Raw genomic sequence first — 7,030 nt, forward strand, 5'->3', positions numbered from 1 at the left:
CTCGGGGGCTACATGGACATGGCTCGGCAGACTTAACTCAGATGAATAATTCAAGAACCACGGGTCATTATAGGAAAATTATCATCTTAGGGTGGCACTTGAGCTTTATGACTCGCCCCATCCTGTCGCGACCTTATGAGCCGACGAAACCTGCATTTAGGGTGGGTGCACGAGCTTTCTGACTCGCCTCCCCCTGTCGCGACCTTATGAGCCGACGAAACCTGCATTTAGGGTGTGTGCTCGAGCTTTCTGACTCGCCTCCCCCTGTCGCGACCTTATGAGCCGACGAAACCTGCATTTAGGGTGGGTGCACGAGCTTTCTGACTCGCCTCCTCCTGTCGCGACCTTATGAGCCGACGAAACCTGCATTTAGGGTGTGTGCTTGAGCTTTCTGACTCGCCTCCCCCTGTCGCGACCTTATGAGCCGACGAAACCTGCATTTAGGGTGTGTGCTCGAGCTTTCTGACTCGCCTCCCCCTGTCGCGACCTTATGAGCCGACGAAACCTGCATTTAGGGTGTGTGCACGAGCTTTCTGACTCGCCTCCCCCTGTCGCGACCTTATGAGCCGACGAAACCTGCATTTAGGGTGTGTGCTCGAGCTTTCTGACTCGCCTCCCCCTGTCGCGACCTTATGAGCCGACGAAACCTGCATTTAGGGTGGGTGCACGAGCTTTCTGACTCGCCTCCCCCTGTCGCGACCTTATGAGCCGACGAAACCTGCATTTAGGGTGGGTGCACGAGCTTTCTGACTCGCCTCCCCCTGTCGCGACCTTATGAGCCGACGAAACCTGCATTTAGGGTGGGTGCACGAGCTTTCTGACTCGCCTCCCCCTGTCGCGACCTTATGAGCCGACGAAACCTGCATTTAGGGTGGGTGCACGAGCTTTCTGACTCGCCTCCCCCTGTCGCGACCTTATGAGCCGACAAAACCATCATCTTGGGGTGGCGCTTGAGCTTTCTGACTCGCCCTATCCTGTCGCGACCTTATGAGCTGACGAAATTACTATTTTTTACCTTCCTGGCACTGCCACAAGGTTTTTCAGGCTTTTTTCTGACTCGCCTCAAAATATCTTGGGCCATACTTATCATATCATATACATGCATCATTTTGCATTGCATCATGCATCATACATACATATCATACCGGTCTTCAAAACCGGGTCAAAGCATAAATTCTTGCAGGTGCAAATAAATCTTTGAATAGCCAATTTGGCTGGATTTTTATCATGGTTTATCATAATCAGTGTTAAATGATTGGGGGGTTTTTAAAGCCAGCTCGGAAGAACTGATTATTGTCAAAGAGCCGCCCTATCACATATAATGCGGAGTCATCTAATTGATCGTCCCTTGGATTTCTTCAACTTGTGTTCTGTAGTAAACTACAACACTTATGGATTTCTTCGACATATGGATTTCTCAAGGATATATTTGCCGGTTTACATTGCAACCACGGTCAAGGATTTCTTTTATCACAAAGGCATCATCAGCTCACAGAGTGGATATGATTTTATTCTACAATGGAAGGAATAGCCCCAAGTCGCTGCAAGCACACAACCCGACACTTGGGGGCTACATTATTCAAATCAAGATTACATCAAAGTATGAAAGTCCCATGTCGCTGCAAGCATGCACCATGACACTTGGGGGCTAATGCAATCCGCTTTTCAAATGATCACATCATCAACAGACCTGGCTATTTCAAGAAGATAAGCCGGCCCTAGGGGGCTACAGGTTGCTCATTATTCAAGTATGGATTCAAGGAAGAACCGACTCATCATTTTTATAATGACCCGGCCCTTGGGGGCTACACATTGCTGCTCAAGGAGAAGAACAAGGAAGTCCCGAGTCGCCGCAAGCAATCGACCCGTCACTTGGGGGCTACACTATTCAGATCATAATTTCTAAAGTCCTAGGTTGTTGCAGGCAAGACAACCCGACCCTTGGGGGCTACAGCACTAAGTTGTTTCATAGATCATGAGGTTCAAATTGAAGACCCGGCACATCACACACTGATGACCCGGCCCTTGGGGGCTACAGGTAATATGGATATATCAAAAAAAATTGAAGAGCACATTTCATTCTGTCATGAAGGTGAAGTATTGGGAGACCGGTTCAGCATATTTTTATCTAGTTGAAGCATTGAAAGACCGGCTCAACATCACACGGATTTGTCAATTGGAGTTCAGTTGTTTGACGGGGCACTACTAATTATGATGACCCGCCATTGTCAATCATGACCCGCCATTGTCAATCATAACCCGTCGAAGCAAAAGAAGCTAGTTCAACATTGTGTGGATTTCTTATTTCCCAAATTTTCATCAAGTCAAAGCATTGGAGGCCGACTCAATGGCATATGTACTTTATTACAAAGGACACGTACCTACGAGATAATTGAAGGCGGTTCGAAGAAACCTGGATTTTTCAAGGAGCCACTTCAGTAAATCAAGCCGGCCAGAGGAGCAAGCCGGTCCCTTAACTTATTTATTATTCTTATTTCAGGAGCTTACCATGAATAAATTCAAGCTAACCTTGGGGGCTAATGTCGGGGATATACCCCGCAGTGTAACCCGGCTTGGAGTATGACCCGCCAAGGACTTGGCGACTCATCGGCGACTCAGCAGTGACCTGGCGGGCGACTCATACTTGTCCCCACAGGCGACTGAGATAAATGACGAAGGCCCAAGGCCCGACGTACACCCTGGCATAAGGCGACTCATAGAGAGGCCAGGAGGGCCGACTCACATAGAATTCGCAAGAAGAGGAGAGACTCCCTCACAAAGGAAACAAGACCCGGATTAGGATTCAAGAGAGACTAGTCATATTCCTACTCCTAGTAGGACTCTACATGTAAACCTACCCCTTCCACCTATATAAGGAGGGGTAAGGCGCCCCAAGAGGGGGGGATCCACAATTTAGGTCTAGACAAGACAAATCATGAGACAGACCAGACACCCACGAGATTAGAGGTGGCGAGTCTGCACCCTTGTAATTGAGATCATCTTCATCAATGAAGCACAAGCAGGACGTAGGCTTTTACCTCCATCGGAGGGGCCGAACCTGGGTAAACTCGCGTCTCTCGATTCCGACCAACCCCTTCAAGCCGCCACATGGTTGCGATGGCCTCACACCTAAGTTCTCTCACGAGGACATCTGCCGTGACAAAACCACGACAGTTCCCATTCTTTACCATGCTTCCTAGCAGCGAAGTCATTCTTATCGTATCTCCTAGCCTTAGGCTGTGGGTTATCAAGATCAACAAGTTCAATCTCCACATCCTTATCATTGCTAGGTTGAGCATCAACATGAACATCACTATTGATATTATCATTAGGCTCATGTTCATCACCACATTGTGTTTCATCATGAGAGATAGATACATCGTTTGGATTCTCAGGTGTATCAACATCTGGGTTGCTAGCGTGCAGGTTCCTATCATCTTTCTTTTTCTTTCTAGGATGACTAGGTGCATCAGTGCTAACTCCTTGAGAATCTTGTTCAATTCTCTTTGGATGACCCTCAGGATACAAAGGTTCCAAGGTCATTCTACCGCCTCTAGTAACGACTCTGACAGAATTGTCATTCAACTCATTGAGCAAGTCATTCTGAGCTTTAAGTGCTTGTTCTACTTCAGTAGTAACCATAGAGGCATGTTTACTCAGAAGCTTAAGATCATTGACGTTTCTGTCCACACAAGCACTTAAATGACTAAGCATACGAGCATTCTGTTCCAATTGTCTGCTAACATAATCATTGAAACTCTGTTGTTTGGCAACAAAGTTATCAAATTCATCCAGGCATAGGCTAGCAGGTTTATCAAAAGGAATATCACTCCCATCAAACCTACGCAGAGAATTTACTTCTACTACTTGTATTGGGTTATCAAGACCATGGATCTCTTCGATAGGTGGTAGATTTTTGACATCTTCAAATTTAATGCCTTTCTCTTTCATAGATTTCTTAGCTTCTTGCATATCTTCAGGACTGAGGAATAGAATGCCTCTTTTCTTTGTAGTTGGCTTAGGAGGTGGTTCGGGAATAGTCCAAGCATTCTCATTGCACAAGATGTTATTCAACAGGATCTCAGCTTGTTCTATAGTTCGTTCCCTAAAAACACAACCGGCACAACTATCTAGGTGGTCTCTAGAAGCATCGGTAAGTCCATTATAGAAGATATCAAGTATTTCATTATTCTCAAGAGGGTGATCAGGCAAAGCATTCAGTAGCTGGACGAGCCTCCCCCAAGCTTGTGGGAGACTCTCTTCTCTAGCTTGAGCAAAGTTGTATATTTTCCTGCAAGGCAGCTTGCTTCTTATGGGCGGGAAAATATTTTTCAGAGAAGTAGTAGACCATATCCTGGGGGCTATGCACACAACCAGGAGCAAGAGAAGTGAACCAAGTCTTAGCATCATCCTTTAGCGAGAAAGGAAACAGCTTGAGGATATAGTAGTGGCGGATCTTTTCCTCACTAGTGAATAGGGTGGCTATATCGTGCAGTTTGGTAAGATGGGCTACAACCATTTCAGACTCATAACCGTGAAAAGGATCAGATTCGACCAGAGTGATTAACTCAGGGTCGACACAGAATGCATAATCCTTATCGGTCACAAAGATAGGCGAAGTAGCAAACTTTGGGTCATATTTCATCCTAGCGTTCAGAGATTTTTCTTTCCACTTGAGCAGTAATTTCTCAACATCATAGCTATCCTTACAAGCAAGAAAGTCCTCAGCTATCTCTCCCTCCATAACATAACACTCACGCATATCAGGCAATTCATGTCTAGGAGAGCTAGTTCTAGCAGGCAAAATAGCAGGTTCTACTTCAATAGTATCAGCAGTTTCAGAAGTATCATCACATCTAGCAGCAACTCTAGCAATTTGGGCATCAAGGAATGCACCTAGTGGCAAAGCAGTATCAAGCATAGCATCATCAGGCAAAGCAGTATCAAGCATAGCATCATCATAAGCATCATGGGCAGCAGAAGTAGCATCATCAAGCACAGGCGACATATCAAGATTTCTAGCAGGAGGTGGTGTTGCAAACTTACTCATAACTGAAGGTGAATCAAGTGCAGAGCTAGATGGCAGTTCCTTACCTGTCCTCGTAGTGGAGGGCAAGACTTTAGTTCTTGGATCTATCACATTCCTCATAGTGACCAGCAGACGTAAATCCCAAGTGGCTCATAGAATATAGCTATGCTTCCCCGGCAACGGCGCCAGAAAAAGGTCTTGATAACCCACAAGTATAGGGGATTGCAACAGTTTTCGAGGGTAGAGTATTCAACCCAAATTTATTGATACAACTCAAGGAAAAGCCAAAGAATATTCTCAAGTATTAGCAGTTGAGTTCTCAATTCAACCACACCTGAAAGATTTAGTATCTGCAGCAAAGTATCAGTAGCAAAGTAGTGTGATAGCAACAGTAGCAACGGTAACCAGTAGCAGCAAAGTGACAGCAATAGCGGCAAAGTAACAGCAGTAGAAACAGAGTAACAGTAGCAGCAGTGACAGAAGTAGCGACAAAGTAACGTAGCATGGACCAGTAGGAAAAACTCATAGGCATTGGATCGGTGATGGATGATTATGCCGGATGCTATTCATCATGCAATAGTTATAACACAGAGAGATATGTAACTAGCCCCAGTTCGTCAATCTAATGTAGGCATGTATTCCGTATGTAGTCATACGTGCTTAGGGAAAAAGAACTTGCATGACATCTATTGTCCATCCCTCCCGTGGCAGCGGGGTCCTAGTGGAAACTACGGGATATTAAGGTTCTCCTTTTAATAAAGAACCGGACCAACGCACTAACACTTGGTTAATATATGAACTCCTCATACTATGGTCATCTCTGGGAGTGGTTCCGGCTATTGTCACTCCGGGGTTGCCGGGTGATGACACATAGTAGGTGACTACAACTTGCAAGATAGGATCAAGAACACACATATATTGGCGACAACATAATAGGTTCATATCTGAAATCATGGCACTCGGGCCCTAGTGACAAGCATTAAGCATGGCAAAGTAGTAGCAACATCAATCTTAGAACATAGTGGATACTAGGGATCAATCCCCGTCAAAACTAACTCGGTTACATGATAGATCTCATCCAACCCATCACCATCCACCAAGCCTACGGTGAGATTACTCACGAACGGTGAAGAGCATCATGGAATTGGCGATGAAGGAAGGTTGGTGATGACGATGGCGACGATCTCCCCTCTCCGGAGCCCAGAACGGACTCTAGATCTGCCCTCCAGCGGAAGAACAGGAGGTGGCGGCACCTCCGTATCGTAAAACGCGATGAACCCTTCTCCTTGATTTTTTTTCCGGTCGAAGGAGGATATATAGAGCTGGAATTGGAGGCGGCGGAGCCCCGAGGGGCTCATAAGCCTGCCAGGCCCGGCCAGGGGGGGCCTGGGGGGCTTGTGATCTCCTGGCTCCGTCCCTCCAGGTGATTCTTGCGCCAGTATTTTTTATCTATCCCACAAAAAATCCCCGTAAATTTCCAGGTCATTTCGAGAACTTTTATTTCTGCACAAAAACAACATCATGGCAATTCTGCTGAAAACAGCGTCAGTCCGGGTTAGTTCCATTCAAATCATGCAAATTAGAGTCCAAAACAAGGGCAAAAGAGTTTGGAAAAGTAGGTACGACGGAGACGTATCAACGGGCCTTCGGTCCATGACCGTTTCCAATGGCTTCGGCCCACGAGACTCGTGTACCTGGGGCTACGTCCTAGGAGATTCTGTCCCCAGAGGCTTCACCCGACAAGACTCGGGATCCATAGGCTATGTCCCACGAGATCTACGGATGGGGTACCTGGCCGGATCGGAACGAGGGGTCGGGTGGCCATGCTGATGGTGTCGGGGGATGAGTGTACTGATAGTGAGGGCAACATGGTTGAGGGGGTCACTGTGTACCAGCATGGTGGTACACGTCTCCTAGTCATGTCGGCGACCCGCGAGCAGAGGCCGTTGATTAGGCCTGCCGGGGATAAGTAAGTGCATTTACTTTTTTGTGCCTTTTGCA

Source organism: Hordeum vulgare, chromosome 6H (genome assembly GCF_904849725.1).
Source record: "Hordeum vulgare subsp. vulgare chromosome 6H, MorexV3_pseudomolecules_assembly, whole genome shotgun sequence".
Classification (NCBI taxonomy): domain Eukaryota; kingdom Viridiplantae; phylum Streptophyta; class Magnoliopsida; order Poales; family Poaceae; genus Hordeum; species Hordeum vulgare.